General features: G+C 46.1%; 6 non-coding genes across 6 annotated transcripts; all 6 read left to right on the top strand.

The window, feature by feature from the left end:
* The first annotated feature begins 2,093 nt into the window (after positions 1-2,093).
* Positions 2,094-2,284, top strand: LOC130307378 (U2 spliceosomal RNA). The gene has a single exon (XR_008856561.1). It is a non-coding gene; the product is annotated as a U2 spliceosomal RNA (small nuclear RNA).
* A 2,090-nt stretch (positions 2,285-4,374) lies between these two features.
* On the top strand, positions 4,375-4,565 carry LOC130307366 (U2 spliceosomal RNA). Its single transcript, XR_008856550.1, has one exon. It is a non-coding gene; the product is annotated as a U2 spliceosomal RNA (small nuclear RNA).
* A 2,090-nt stretch (positions 4,566-6,655) lies between these two features.
* LOC130307365 (U2 spliceosomal RNA) lies at positions 6,656-6,846 on the top strand. The gene has a single exon (XR_008856549.1). It is a non-coding gene; the product is annotated as a U2 spliceosomal RNA (small nuclear RNA).
* A 2,090-nt stretch (positions 6,847-8,936) lies between these two features.
* Positions 8,937-9,127, top strand: LOC130307374 (U2 spliceosomal RNA). The gene has a single exon (XR_008856558.1). It is a non-coding gene; the product is annotated as a U2 spliceosomal RNA (small nuclear RNA).
* A 2,091-nt stretch (positions 9,128-11,218) lies between these two features.
* LOC130307364 (U2 spliceosomal RNA) lies at positions 11,219-11,409 on the top strand. The gene has a single exon (XR_008856548.1). It is a non-coding gene; the product is annotated as a U2 spliceosomal RNA (small nuclear RNA).
* Positions 11,410-13,511: 2,102 nt separating this feature from the next.
* LOC130307361 (U2 spliceosomal RNA) lies at positions 13,512-13,702 on the top strand. Its single transcript, XR_008856546.1, has one exon. It is a non-coding gene; the product is annotated as a U2 spliceosomal RNA (small nuclear RNA).
* Positions 13,703-14,389: the final 687 nt, after the last annotated feature.

Below are 14,389 nucleotides of genomic sequence, written 5' to 3'. Positions count from 1 at the left end.
AGGGTTAAAAAGAAAGATTCCTACTTTCATTGCTACCTGCTTGCTGGCTAGCCAGCTAGCCAGCCCTGTGGGCCTTGCTGCTGCTGCAGCCAAAAAACAAAAGGTGGTGCTGCTGCTGCTTCTGCTGCTTCTGCTTCTGCTTGTGTCTGGCCGCTGTTGGAGCATCCAGGCACAGGACTTCTGCTGCTGCTGACTAAATGGCCTCCTTAATTGGATCATTTGAGTAGCCAGCACACCTGTGCAGGTAGGGCATGACATGATAGGCAGCTGCCTTGATAGCGGGTGGGTGCTGAATGTTCCTAATTGACAAAATAAGATTAATGCTTATGAAGAAATATAAAATCTCATCCCTTCCCCAATATCGCGCCACACCCCTACCCCTTAATTCCCTGGTTGAACTTGATGGACATATGTCTTTTTTCGACCGTACTAACTATGTAACTATGTAACATAACATGGGGGGGGGGGTCTCCTGGCTGTTCACACAGGTGTGTCATTGCTGTACATTGACCATGCATTGCTTCTGTGGTATTGCAAAGGCAAAGACAAATGCTTCCAGCCATCCATTGCACTAATGGATTGGTCATCAGCTGGCTGTCTATGTCCCGCATCAATATAGACCAAAGTACAGAGGGTTAGGCTATGCTATTGTGCACCTACCTGATGCATCAGAAGGTGCGAGGCCCTTGCTAAATTCTGTGCACAGACTTTGAGATCTATACTTTAGACTGTATCTAAACCTGCTCCAACATGGACTGACATTCTGGCCTACTTTCAGCCGATGCGACTTGTCTGTCGCTGAACAGTCGCTTTTTATGTATTCAGCACCTATGTATAATGTTGTAAAAATGCTCTAGAAGCTAAAGTCGCAGAAATGTCACACATATTTGGCCTGCAACTTTCTGTGCGACAAATTCAGACAGGAAAAATCAGTATAAATCCTTAGAAAATTATCCCCCAGTGTCTCCATCTGCTGGCGGTATTGAATAAGCATTGCTGCACTGATGGGGTATGCATTAGACGAAAAAAAGAAGAAAAAGAAGAATAATACGCCCAGAAAAGAGGCGAAAAGGAGAAAAACGTAAAAAAACGTGAAAAAAAAGTAAGAGGAAGAGAAGGGAAAAAAAGGTGGAAATGGGTTTAAAAGTGATTTCGGCGGAGAAATATATATATATATATATATATATATATATATATATATATATATATATATATATATACGCGCACACACACACATATATATAAACGTATTCTCCGTTGAGATATTGCAGCCGCTGCTGTGTCCAGGCCCAGGAGCCTTAGCACTGTGCTGTGATGTCACTCAATACCACTGACATCACTAGGTGTAAACAACATCTCTCCTTTGCTGTGTATGTGACTATGGAGCTGTTTGGTGATGTCGTCTATTATGGCCTTCATAGAAGCAACAGGAGATTGTTGCATCCATCTAGAACCCTCAGAACTACAGTGCTATGATGTCACTCACTTCCACAGGCCTTGCAGAGTGTAAACAACAACAACCCAGCTTTGTTGTGTATGTAACCATAGGGATTTGTGATGTCACCTAGAACCTTCACAGCAGCGACAGCTTTATGAGGAGCATCAGCACTGCTCTGCCTGAGCAGAACCATCACCGCCATAGGTTGTCAAATAACCCGGGTTTAACCCACACAGGTAAGTCCAATGGGGTGCAGGCATGTCCTCTATGCTTACAGCTTCCCGTGGGTGTTGGTTTGATACCGTTTGGGGACAGCCAAGGAGGCATCTGCAGGCAACAAAGGTAGGTGTGTGCTTGTGTGTGTGTTTCCTATGCAGATCCTAAGCCCAGTGTCACATGCAAGTAGGAGGAGTAAGAAGGGTTCCTGGCAAATCCGGGTTATGGATTGCATTTAAAAAGGCCCCGTGGGAGTGCAATGGGCCCCTGTCTTGCTGCTTAGCAATAATGGTATGGGTTTAGGTTCTGCTGTGTGTACTGGTGGTTGACTGCCCCCCAGCCCAGAGTGTGCATGGAAAATTGTCTGGCAGCCTCCCTGACAGCAAGCAGTGATAGTGCCCATGAAGGGCACCTTGTTGGGCCCGCCCCTTTCACGGTTATCGCTTCTCGGCCTTTTGGCTAAGATCAAGTGTAGTATCTGTTCTTATCAGTTTAATATCTGATACGTCCCCTATCTGGGGACCATATATTAAATGGATTTTTGAGAACGGGGGCCGATTTTGAAGCTTGCTTCCGTCGCCCTATGCATTGACCCGATATGGCAGTATCTTCGGGTACAGTGCACCACCCCCTTACAGGGTTAAAAAGAAAGATTCCTACTTTCATTGCTACCTGCTTGCTGGCTAGCCAGCTAGCCAGCCCTGTGGGCCTTGCTGCTGCTGCAGCCAAAAAACAAAAGGTGGTGCTGCTGCTGCTTCTGCTGCTTCTGCTTCTGCTTGTGTCTGGCCGCTGTTGGAGCGTCCAGGCACAGGACTTCTGCTGCTGCTGACTAAATGGCCTCCTTAATTGGATCATTTGAGTAGCCAGCACACCTGTGCAGGTAGGGCATGACATGATAGGCAGCTGCCTTGATAGCGGGTGGGTGCTGAATGTTCCTAATTGACAAAATAAGATTAATGCTTATGAAGAAATATAAAATCTCATCCCTTCCCCAATATCGCGCCACACCCCTACCCCTTAATTCCCTGGTTGAACTTGATGGACATATGTCTTTTTTCGACCGTACTAACTATGTAACTATGTAACATAACATGGGGGGGGGGGGGGGGGTCTCCTGGCTGTTCACACAGGTGTGTCATTGCTGTACATTGACCATGCATTGCTTCTGTGGTATTGCAAAGGCAAAGACAAATGCTTCCAGCCATCCATTGCACTAATGGATTGGTCATCAGCTGGCTGTCTATGTCCCGCATCAATATAGACCAAAGTACAGAGGGTTAGGCTATGCTATTGTGCACCTACCTGATGCATCAGAAGGTGCGAGGCCCTTGCTAAATTCTGTGCACAGACTTTGAGATCTATACTTTAGACTGTATCTAAACCTGCTCCAACATGGACTGACATTCTGGCCTACTTTCAGCCGATGCGACTTGTCTGTCGCTGAACAGTCGCTTTTTATGTATTCAGCACCTATGTATAATGTTGTAAAAATGCTCTAGAAGCTAAAGTCGCAGAAATGTCACACATATTTGGCCTGCAACTTTCTGTGCGACAAATTCAGACAGGAAAAATCAGTATAAATCCTTAGAAAATTATCCCCCAGTGTCTCCATCTGCTGGCGGTATTGAATAAGCATTGCTGCACTGATGGGGTATGCATTAGACGAAAAAAAAGAAGAAAAAGAAGAATAATACGCCCAGAAAAGAGGCGAAAAGGAGAAAAACGTAAAAAAACGTGAAAAAAAAGTAAGAGGAAGAGAAGGGAAAAAAAGGTGGAAATGGGTTTAAAAGTGATTTCGGCGGAGAAATATATATATATATATATATATATATATATATATATATATACGCGCACACACACACATATATATAAACGTATTCTCCGTTGAGATATTGCAGCCGCTGCTGTGTCCAGGCCCAGGAGCCTTAGCACTGTGCTGTGATGTCACTCAATACCACTGACATCACTAGGTGTAAACAACATCTCTCCTTTGCTGTGTATGTGACTATGGAGCTGTTTGGTGATGTCGTCTATTATGGCCTTCATAGAAGCAACAGGAGATTGTTGCATCCATCTAGAACCCTCAGAACTACAGTGCTATGATGTCACTCACTTCCACAGGCCTTGCAGAGTGTAAACAACAACAACCCAGCTTTGTTGTGTATGTAACCATAGGGATTTGTGATGTCACCTAGAACCTTCACAGCAGCGACAGCTTTATGAGGAGCATCAGCACTGCTCTGCCTGAGCAGAACCATCACCGCCATAGGTTGTCAAATAACCCGGGTTTAACCCACACAGGTAAGTCCAATGGGGTGCAGGCATGTCCTCTATGCTTACAGCTTCCCGTGGGTGTTGGTTTGATACCGTTTGGGGACAGCCAAGGAGGCATCTGCAGGCAACAAAGGTAGGTGTGTGCTTGTGTGTGTGTTTCCTATGCAGATCCTAAGCCCAGTGTCACATGCAAGTAGGAGGAGTAAGAAGGGTTCCTGGCAAATCCGGGTTATGGATTGCATTTAAAAAGGCCCCGTGGGAGTGCAATGGGCCCCTGTCTTGCTGCTTAGCAATAATGGTATGGGTTTAGGTTCTGCTGTGTGTACTGGTGGTTGACTGCCCCCCAGCCCAGAGTGTGCATGGAAAATTGTCTGGCAGCCTCCCTGACAGCAAGCAGTGATAGTGCCCATGAAGGGCACCTTGTTGGGCCCGCCCCTTTCACGGTTATCGCTTCTCGGCCTTTTGGCTAAGATCAAGTGTAGTATCTGTTCTTATCAGTTTAATATCTGATACGTCCCCTATCTGGGGACCATATATTAAATGGATTTTTGAGAACGGGGGCCGATTTCGAAGCTTGCTTCCGTCGCCCTATGCATTGACCCGATATGGCAGTATCTTCGGGTACAGTGCACCACCCCCTTACAGGGTTAAAAAGAAAGATTCCTACTTTCATTGCTACCTGCTTGCTGGCTAGCCAGCTAGCCAGCCCTGTGGGCCTTGCTGCTGCTGCAGCCAAAAAACAAAAGGTGGTGCTGCTTCTGCTGCTTCTGCTTCTGCTTGTGTCTGGCCGCTGTTGGAGCGTCCAGGCACAGGACTTCTGCTGCTGCTGACTAAATGGCCTCCTTAATTGGATCATTTGAGTAGCCAGCACACCTGTGCAGGTAGGGCATGACATGATAGGCAGCTGCCTTGATAGCGGGTGGGTGCTGAATGTTCCTAATTGACAAAATAAGATTAATGCTTATGAAGAAATATAAAATCTCATCCCTTCCCCAATATCGCGCCACACCCCTACCCCTTAATTCCCTGGTTGAACTTGATGGACATATGTCTTTTTTCGACCGTACTAACTATGTAACTATGTAACATAACATGGGGGGGGAGGGGGGGGTCTCCTGGCTGTTCACACAGGTGTGTCATTGCTGTACATTGACCATGCATTGCTTCTGTGGTATTGCAAAGGCAAAGACAAATGCTTCCAGCCATCCATTGCACTAATGGATTGGTCATCAGCTGGCTGTCTATGTCCCGCATCAATATAGACCAAAGTACAGAGGGTTAGGCTATGCTATTGTGCACCTACCTGATGCATCAGAAGGTGCGAGGCCCTTGCTAAATTCTGTGCACAGACTTTGAGATCTATACTTTAGACTGTATCTAAACCTGCTCCAACATGGACTGACATTCTGGCCTACTTTCAGCCGATGCGACTTGTCTGTCGCTGAACAGTCGCTTTTTATGTATTCAGCACCTATGTATAATGTTGTAAAAATGCTCTAGAAGCTAAAGTCGCAGAAATGTCACACATATTTGGCCTGCAACTTTCTGTGCGACAAATTCAGACAGGAAAAATCAGTATAAATCCTTAGAAAATTATCCCCCAGTGTCTCCATCTGCTGGCGGTATTGAATAAGCATTGCTGCACTGATGGGGTATGCATTAGACGAAAAAAAAGAAGAAAAAGAAGAATAATATGCCCAGAAAAGAGGCGAAAAGGAGAAAAACGTAAAAAAAACGTGAAAAAAAAGTAAGAGGAAGAGAAGGGAAAAAAAGGTGGAAATGGGTTTAAAAGTGATTTCGGCGGAGAATATATATATATATATATATATATATATATATATATATATATATATACGCGCACACACACACATATATATAAACGTATTCTCCGTTGAGATATTGCAGCCGCTGCTGTGTCCAGGCCCAGGAGCCTTAGCACTGTGCTGTGATGTCACTCAATACCACTGACATCACTAGGTGTAAACAACATCTCTCCTTTGCTGTGTATGTGACTATGGAGCTGTTTGGTGATGTCGTCTATTATGGCCTTCATAGAAGCAACAGGAGATTGTTGCATCCATCTAGAACCCTCAGAACTACAGTGCTATGATGTCACTCACTTCCACAGGCCTTGCAGAGTGTAAACAACAACAACCCAGCTTTGTTGTGTATGTAACCATAGGGATTTGTGATGTCACCTAGAACCTTCACAGCAGCGACAGCTTTATGAGGAGCATCAGCACTGCTCTGCCTGAGCAGAACCATCACCGCCATAGGTTGTCAAATAACCCGGGTTTAACCCACACAGGTAAGTCCAATGGGGTGCAGGCATGTCCTCTATGCTTACAGCTTCCCGTGGGTGTTGGTTTGATACCGTTTGGGGACAGCCAAGGAGGCATCTGCAGGCAACAAAGGTAGGTGTGTGCTTGTGTGTGTGTTTCCTATGCAGATCCTAAGCCCAGTGTCACATGCAAGTAGGAGGAGTAAGAAGGGTTCCTGGCAAATCCGGGTTATGGATTGCATTTAAAAAGGCCCCGTGGGAGTGCAATGAGCCCCTGTCTTGCTGCTTAGCAATAATGGTATGGGTTTAGGTTCTGCTGTGTGTACTGGTGGTTGACTGCCCCCCAGCCCAGAGTGTGCATGGAAAATTGTCTGGCAGCCTCCCTGACAGCAAGCAGTGATAGTGCCCATGAAGGGCACCTTGTTGGGCCCGCCCCTTTCACGGTTATCGCTTCTCGGCCTTTTGGCTAAGATCAAGTGTAGTATCTGTTCTTATCAGTTTAATATCTGATACGTCCCCTATCTGGGGACCATATATTAAATGGATTTTTGAGAACGGGGGCCGATTTCGAAGCTTGCTTCCGTCGCCCTATGCATTGACCCGATATGGCAGTATCTTCGGGTACAGTGCACCACCCCCTTACAGGGTTAAAAAGAAAGATTCCTACTTTCATTGCTACCTGCTTGCTGGCTAGCCAGCTAGCCAGCCCTGTGGGCCTTGCTGCTGCTGCAGCCAAAAAACAAAAGGTGGTGCTGCTGCTGCTTCTGCTGCTTCTGCTTCTGCTTGTGTCTGGCCGCTGTTGGAGCATCCAGGCACAGGACTTCTGCTGCTGCTGACTAAATGGCCTCCTTAATTGGATCATTTGAGTAGCCAGCACACCTGTGCAGGTAGGGCATGACATGATAGGCAGCTGCCTTGATAGCGGGTGGGTGCTGAATGTTCCTAATTGACAAAATAAGATTAATGCTTATGAAGAAATATAAAATCTCATCCCTTCCCCAATATCGCGCCACACCCCTACCCCTTAATTCCCTGGTTGAACTTGATGGACATATGTCTTTTTTCGACCGTACTAACTATGTAACTATGTAACATAACATGGGGGGGGGGTCTCCTGGCTGTTCACACAGGTGTGTCATTGCTGTACATTGACCATGCATTGCTTCTGTGGTATTGCAAAGGCAAAGACAAATGCTTCCAGCCATCCATTGCACTAATGGATTGGTCATCAGCTGGCTGTCTATGTCCCGCATCAATATAGACCAAAGTACAGAGGGTTAGGCTATGCTATTGTGCACCTACCTGATGCATCAGAAGGTGCGAGGCCCTTGCTAAATTCTGTGCACAGACTTTGAGATCTATACTTTAGACTGTATCTAAACCTGCTCCAACATGGACTGACATTCTGGCCTACTTTCAGCCGATGCGACTTGTCTGTCGCTGAACAGTCGCTTTTTATGTATTCAGCACCTATGTATAATGTTGTAAAAATGCTCTAGAAGCTAAAGTCGCAGAAATGTCACACATATTTGGCCTGCAACTTTCTGTGCGACAAATTCAGACAGGAAAAATCAGTATAAATCCTTAGAAAATTATCCCCCAGTGTCTCCATCTGCTGGCGGTATTGAATAAGCATTGCTGCACTGATGGGGTATGCATTAGACGAAAAAAAGAAGAAAAAGAAGAATAATACGCCCAGAAAAGAGGCGAAAAGGAGAAAAACGTAAAAAAACGTGAAAAAAAAGTAAGAGGAAGAGAAGGGAAAAAAAGGTGGAAATGGGTTTAAAAGTGATTTCGGCGGAGAAATATATATATATATATATATATATATATATATATATATATATATATATACGCGCACACACACACATATATATAAACGTATTCTCCGTTGAGATATTGCAGCCGCTGCTGTGTCCAGGCCCAGGAGCCTTAGCACTGTGCTGTGATGTCACTCAATACCACTGACATCACTAGGTGTAAACAACATCTCTCCTTTGCTGTGTATGTGACTATGGAGCTGTTTGGTGATGTCGTCTATTATGGCCTTCATAGAAGCAACAGGAGATTGTTGCATCCATCTAGAACCCTCAGAACTACAGTGCTATGATGTCACTCACTTCCACAGGCCTTGCAGAGTGTAAACAACAACAACCCAGCTTTGTTGTGTATGTAACCATAGGGATTTGTGATGTCACCTAGAACCTTCACAGCAACGACAGCTTTATGAGGAGCATCAGCACTGCTCTGCCTGAGCAGAACCATCACCGCCATAGGTTGTCAAATAACCCGGGTTTAACCCACACAGGTAAGTCCAATGGGGTGCAGGCATGTCCTCTATGCTTACAGCTTCCCGTGGGTGTTGGTTTGATACCGTTTGGGGACAGCCAAGGAGGCATCTGCAGGCAACAAAGGTAGGTGTGTGCTTGTGTGTGTGTTTCCTATGCAGATCCTAAGCCCAGTGTCACATGCAAGTAGGAGGAGTAAGAAGGGTTCCTGGCAAATCCGGGTTATGGATTGCATTTAAAAAGGCCCCGTGGGAGTGCAATGGGCCCCTGTCTTGCTGCTTAGCAATAATGGTATGGGTTTAGGTTCTGCTGTGTGTACTGGTGGTTGACTGCCCCCCAGCCCAGAGTGTGCATGGAAAATTGTCTGGCAGCCTCCCTGACAGCAAGCAGTGATAGTGCCCATGAAGGGCACCTTGTTGGGCCCGCCCCTTTCACGGTTATCGCTTCTCGGCCTTTTGGCTAAGATCAAGTGTAGTATCTGTTCTTATCAGTTTAATATCTGATACGTCCCCTATCTGGGGACCATATATTAAATGGATTTTTGAGAACGGGGGCCGATTTTGAAGCTTGCTTCCGTCGCCCTATGCATTGACCCGATATGGCAGTATCTTCGGGTACAGTGCACCACCCCCTTACAGGGTTAAAAAGAAAGATTCCTACTTTCATTGCTACCTGCTTGCTGGCTAGCCAGCTAGCCAGCCCTGTGGGCCTTGCTGCTGCTGCAGCCAAAAAACAAAAGGTGGTGCTGCTGCTGCTTCTGCTGCTTCTGCTTCTGCTTGTGTCTGGCCGCTGTTGGAGCGTCCAGGCACAGGACTTCTGCTGCTGCTGACTAAATGGCCTCCTTAATTGGATCATTTGAGTAGCCAGCACACCTGTGCAGGTAGGGCATGACATGATAGGCAGCTGCCTTGATAGCGGGTGGGTGCTGAATGTTCCTAATTGACAAAATAAGATTAATGCTTATGAAGAAATATAAAATCTCATCCCTTCCCCAATATCGCGCCACACCCCTACCCCTTAATTCCCTGGTTGAACTTGATGGACATATGTCTTTTTTCGACCGTACTAACTATGTAACTATGTAACATAACATGGGGGGGGGGGGGGGGTCTCCTGGCTGTTCACACAGGTGTGTCATTGCTGTACATTGACCATGCATTGCTTCTGTGGTATTGCAAAGGCAAAGACAAATGCTTCCAGCCATCCATTGCACTAATGGATTGGTCATCAGCTGGCTGTCTATGTCCCGCATCAATATAGACCAAAGTACAGAGGGTTAGGCTATGCTATTGTGCACCTACCTGATGCATCAGAAGGTGCGAGGCCCTTGCTAAATTCTGTGCACAGACTTTGAGATCTATACTTTAGACTGTATCTAAACCTGCTCCAACATGGACTGACATTCTGGCCTACTTTCAGCCGATGCGACTTGTCTGTCGCTGAACAGTCGCTTTTTATGTATTCAGCACCTATGTATAATGTTGTAAAAATGCTCTAGAAGCTAAAGTCGCAGAAATGTCACACATATTTGGCCTGCAACTTTCTGTGCGACAAATTCAGACAGGAAAAATCAGTATAAATCCTTAGAAAATTATCCCCCAGTGTCTCCATCTGCTGGCGGTATTGAATAAGCATTGCTGCACTGATGGGGTATGCATTAGACGAAAAAAAAGAAGAAAAAGAAGAATAATACGCCCAGAAAAGAGGCGAAAAGGAGAAAAACGTAAAAAAACGTGAAAAAAAAGTAAGAGGAAGAGAAGGGAAAAAAAGGTGGAAATGGGTTTAAAAGTGATTTCGGCGGAGAAATATATATATATATATATATATATATATATATATATATATATACGCGCACACACACACATATATATAAACGTATTCTCCGTTGAGATATTGCAGCCGCTGCTGTGTCCAGGCCCAGGAGCCTTAGCACTGTGCTGTGATGTCACTCAATACCACTGACATCACTAGGTGTAAACAACATCTCTCCTTTGCTGTGTATGTGACTATGGAGCTGTTTGGTGATGTCGTCTATTATGGCCTTCATAGAAGCAACAGGAGATTGTTGCATCCATCTAGAACCCTCAGAACTACAGTGCTATGATGTCACTCACTTCCACAGGCCTTGCAGAGTGTAAACAACAACAACCCAGCTTTGTTGTGTATGTAACCATAGGGATTTGTGATGTCACCTAGAACCTTCACAGCAGCGACAGCTTTATGAGGAGCATCAGCACTGCTCTGCCTGAGCAGAACCATCACCGCCATAGGTTGTCAAATAACCCGGGTTTAACCCACACAGGTAAGTCCAATGGGGTGCAGGCATGTCCTCTATGCTTACAGCTTCCCGTGGGTGTTGGTTTGATACCGTTTGGGGACAGCCAAGGAGGCATCTGCAGGCAACAAAGGTAGGTGTGTGCTTGTGTGTGTGTTTCCTATGCAGATCCTAAGCCCAGTGTCACATGCAAGTAGGAGGAGTAAGAAGGGTTCCTGGCAAATCCGGGTTATGGATTGCATTTAAAAAGGCCCCGTGGGAGTGCAATGGGCCCCTGTCTTGCTGCTTAGCAATAATGGTATGGGTTTAGGTTCTGCTGTGTGTACTGGTGGTTGACTGCCCCCCAGCCCAGAGTGTGCATGGAAAATTGTCTGGCAGCCTCCCTGACAGCAAGCAGTGATAGTGCCCATGAAGGGCACCTTGTTGGGCCCGCCCCTTTCACGGTTATCGCTTCTCGGCCTTTTGGCTAAGATCAAGTGTAGTATCTGTTCTTATCAGTTTAATATCTGATACGTCCCCTATCTGGGGACCATATATTAAATGGATTTTTGAGAACGGGGGCCGATTTCGAAGCTTGCTTCCGTCGCCCTATGCATTGACCCGATATGGCAGTATCTTCGGGTACAGTGCACCACCCCCTTACAGGGTTAAAAAGAAAGATTCCTACTTTCATTGCTACCTGCTTGCTGGCTAGCCAGCTAGCCAGCCCTGTGGGCCTTGCTGCTGCTGCAGCCAAAAAACAAAAGGTGGTGCTGCTGCTGCTTCTGCTGCTTCTGCTGCTTCTGCTTCTGCTTGTGTCTGGCCGCTGTTGGAGCGTCCAGGCACAGGACTTCTGCTGCTGCTGACTAAATGGCCTCCTTAATTGGATCATTTGAGTAGCCAGCACACCTGTGCAGGTAGGGCATGACATAATAGGCAGCTGCCTTGATAGCGGGTGGGTGCTGAATGTTCCTAATTGACAAAATAAGATTAATGCTTATGAAGAAATATAAAATCTCATCCCTTCCCCAATATCGCGCCACACCCCTACCCCTTAATTCCCTGGTTGAACTTGATGGACATATGTCTTTTTTCGACCGTACTAACTATGTAACTATGTAACATAACATGGGGGGGGGGGGGGGGGGTCTCCTGGCTGTTCACACAGGTGTGTCATTGCTGTACATTGACCATGCATTGCTTCTGTGGTATTGCAAAGGCAAAGACAAATGCTTCCAGCCATCCATTGCACTAATGGATTGGTCATCAGCTGGCTGTCTATGTCCCGCATCAATATAGACCAAAGTACAGAGGGTTAGGCTATGCTATTGTGCACCTACCTGATGCATCAGAAGGTGCGAGGCCCTTGCTAAATTCTGTGCACAGACTTTGAGATCTATACTTTAGACTGTATCTAAACCTGCTCCAACATGGACTGACATTCTGGCCTACTTTCAGCCGATGCGACTTGTCTGTCGCTGAACAGTCGCTTTTTATGTATTCAGCACCTATGTATAATGTTGTAAAAATGCTCTAGAAGCTAAAGTCGCAGAAATGTCACACATATTTGGCCTGCAACTTTCTGTGCGACAAATTCAGACAGGAAAAATCAGTATAAATCCTTAGAAAATTATCCCCCAGTGTCTCCATCTGCTGGCGGTATTGAATAAGCATTGCTGCACTGATGGGGTATGCATTAGACGAAAAAAAAGAAGAAAAAGAAGAATAATACGCCCAGAAAAGAGGCGAAAAGGAGAAAAACGTAAAAAAACGTGAAAAAAAAGTAAGAGGAAGAGAAGGGAAAAAAAGGTGGAAATGGGTTTAAAAGTGATTTCGGCGGAGAAATATATATATATATATATATATATATATATATATATATATATACGCGCACACACACACATATATATAAACGTATTCTCCGTTGAGATATTGCAGCCGCTGCTGTGTCCAGGCCCAGGAGCCTTAGCACTGTGCTGTGATGTCACTCAATACCACTGACATCACTAGGTGTAAACAACATCTCTCCTTTGCTGTGTATGTGACTATGGAGCTGTTTGGTGATGTCGTCTATTATGGCCTTCATAGAAGCAACAGGAGATTGTTGCATCCATCTAGAACCCTCAGAACTACAGTGCTATGATGTCACTCACTTCCACAGGCCTTGCAGAGTGTAAACAACAACAACCCAGCTTTGTTGTGTATGTAACCATAGGGATTTGTGATGTCACCTAGAACCTTCACAGCAGCGACAGCTTTATGAGGAGCATCAGCACTGCTCTGCCTGAGCAGAACCATCACCGCCATAGGTTGTCAAATAACCCGGGTTTAACCCACACAGGTAAGTCCAATGGGGTGCAGGCATGTCCTCTATGCTTACAGCTTCCCGTGGGTGTTGGTTTGATACCGTTTGGGGACAGCCAAGGAGGCATCTGCAGGCAACAAAGGTAGGTGTGTGCTTGTGTGTGTGTTTCCTATGCAGATCCTAAGCCCAGTGTCACATGCAAGTAGGAGGAGTAAGAAGGGTTCCTGGCAAATCCGGGTTATGGATTGCATTTAAAAAGGCCCCGTGGGAGTGCAATGGGCCCCTGTCTTGCTGCTTAGCAATAATGGTATGGGTTTAGGTTCTGCTGTGTGTACTGGTGGTTGACTGCCCCCCAGCCCAGAGTGTGCATGGAAAATTGTCTGGCAGCCTCCCTGACAGCAAGCAGTGATAGTGCCCATGAAGGGCACCTTGTTGGGCCCGCCCCTTTCACGGTTATCGCTTCTCGGCCTTTTGGCTAAGATCAAGTGTAGTATCTGTTCTTATCAGTTTAATATCTGATACGTCCCCTATCTGGGGACCATATATTAAATGGATTTTTGAGAACGGGGGCCGATTTCGAAGCTTGCTTCTGTCGCCCTATGCATTGACCCGATATGGCAGTATCTTCGGGTACAGTGCACCACCCCCTTACAGGGTTAAAAAGAAAGATTCCTACTTTCATTGCTGGCTAGCCAGCTAGCCAGCCCTGTGGGCCTTGCTGCTGCTGCAGCCAAAAAACAAAAGGTGGTGCTGCTGCTGCTTCTGCTGCTTCTGCTTCTGCTTGTGTCTGGCCGCTGTTGGAGCGTCCAGGCACAGGACTTCTGCTGCTGCTGACTAAATGGCCTCCTTAATTGGATCATTTGAGTAGCCAGCACACCTGTGCAGGTAGGGCATGACATGATAGGCAGCTGCCTTGATAGCGGGTGGGTGCTGAATGTTCCTAATTGACAAAATAAGATTAATGCTTATGAAGAAATATAAAATCTCATCCCTTCCCCAATATCGCGCCACACCCCTACCCCTTAATTCCCTGGTTGAACTTGATGGACATATGTCTTTTTTCGACCGTACTAACTATGTAACTATGTAACATAACATGGGGGGGGGGGGGTCTCCTGGCTGTTCACACAGGTGTGTCATTGCTGTACATTGACCATGCATTGCTTCTGTGGTATTGCAAAGGCAAAGACAAATGCTTCCAGCCATCCATTGCACTAATGGATTGGTCATCAGCTGGCTGTCTATGTCCCGCATCAATATAGACCAAAGTACAGAGGGTTAGGCTATGCTATTGTGCACCTACCTGATGCATCAGAAGGTGCGAGGCCCTTGC

Source organism: Hyla sarda, unplaced genomic scaffold (genome assembly GCF_029499605.1).
Source record: "Hyla sarda isolate aHylSar1 unplaced genomic scaffold, aHylSar1.hap1 scaffold_1422, whole genome shotgun sequence".
NCBI lineage: Eukaryota > Metazoa > Chordata > Amphibia > Anura > Hylidae > Hyla > Hyla sarda.
This window is presented reverse-complemented; position numbering and strand designations above follow the sequence as displayed.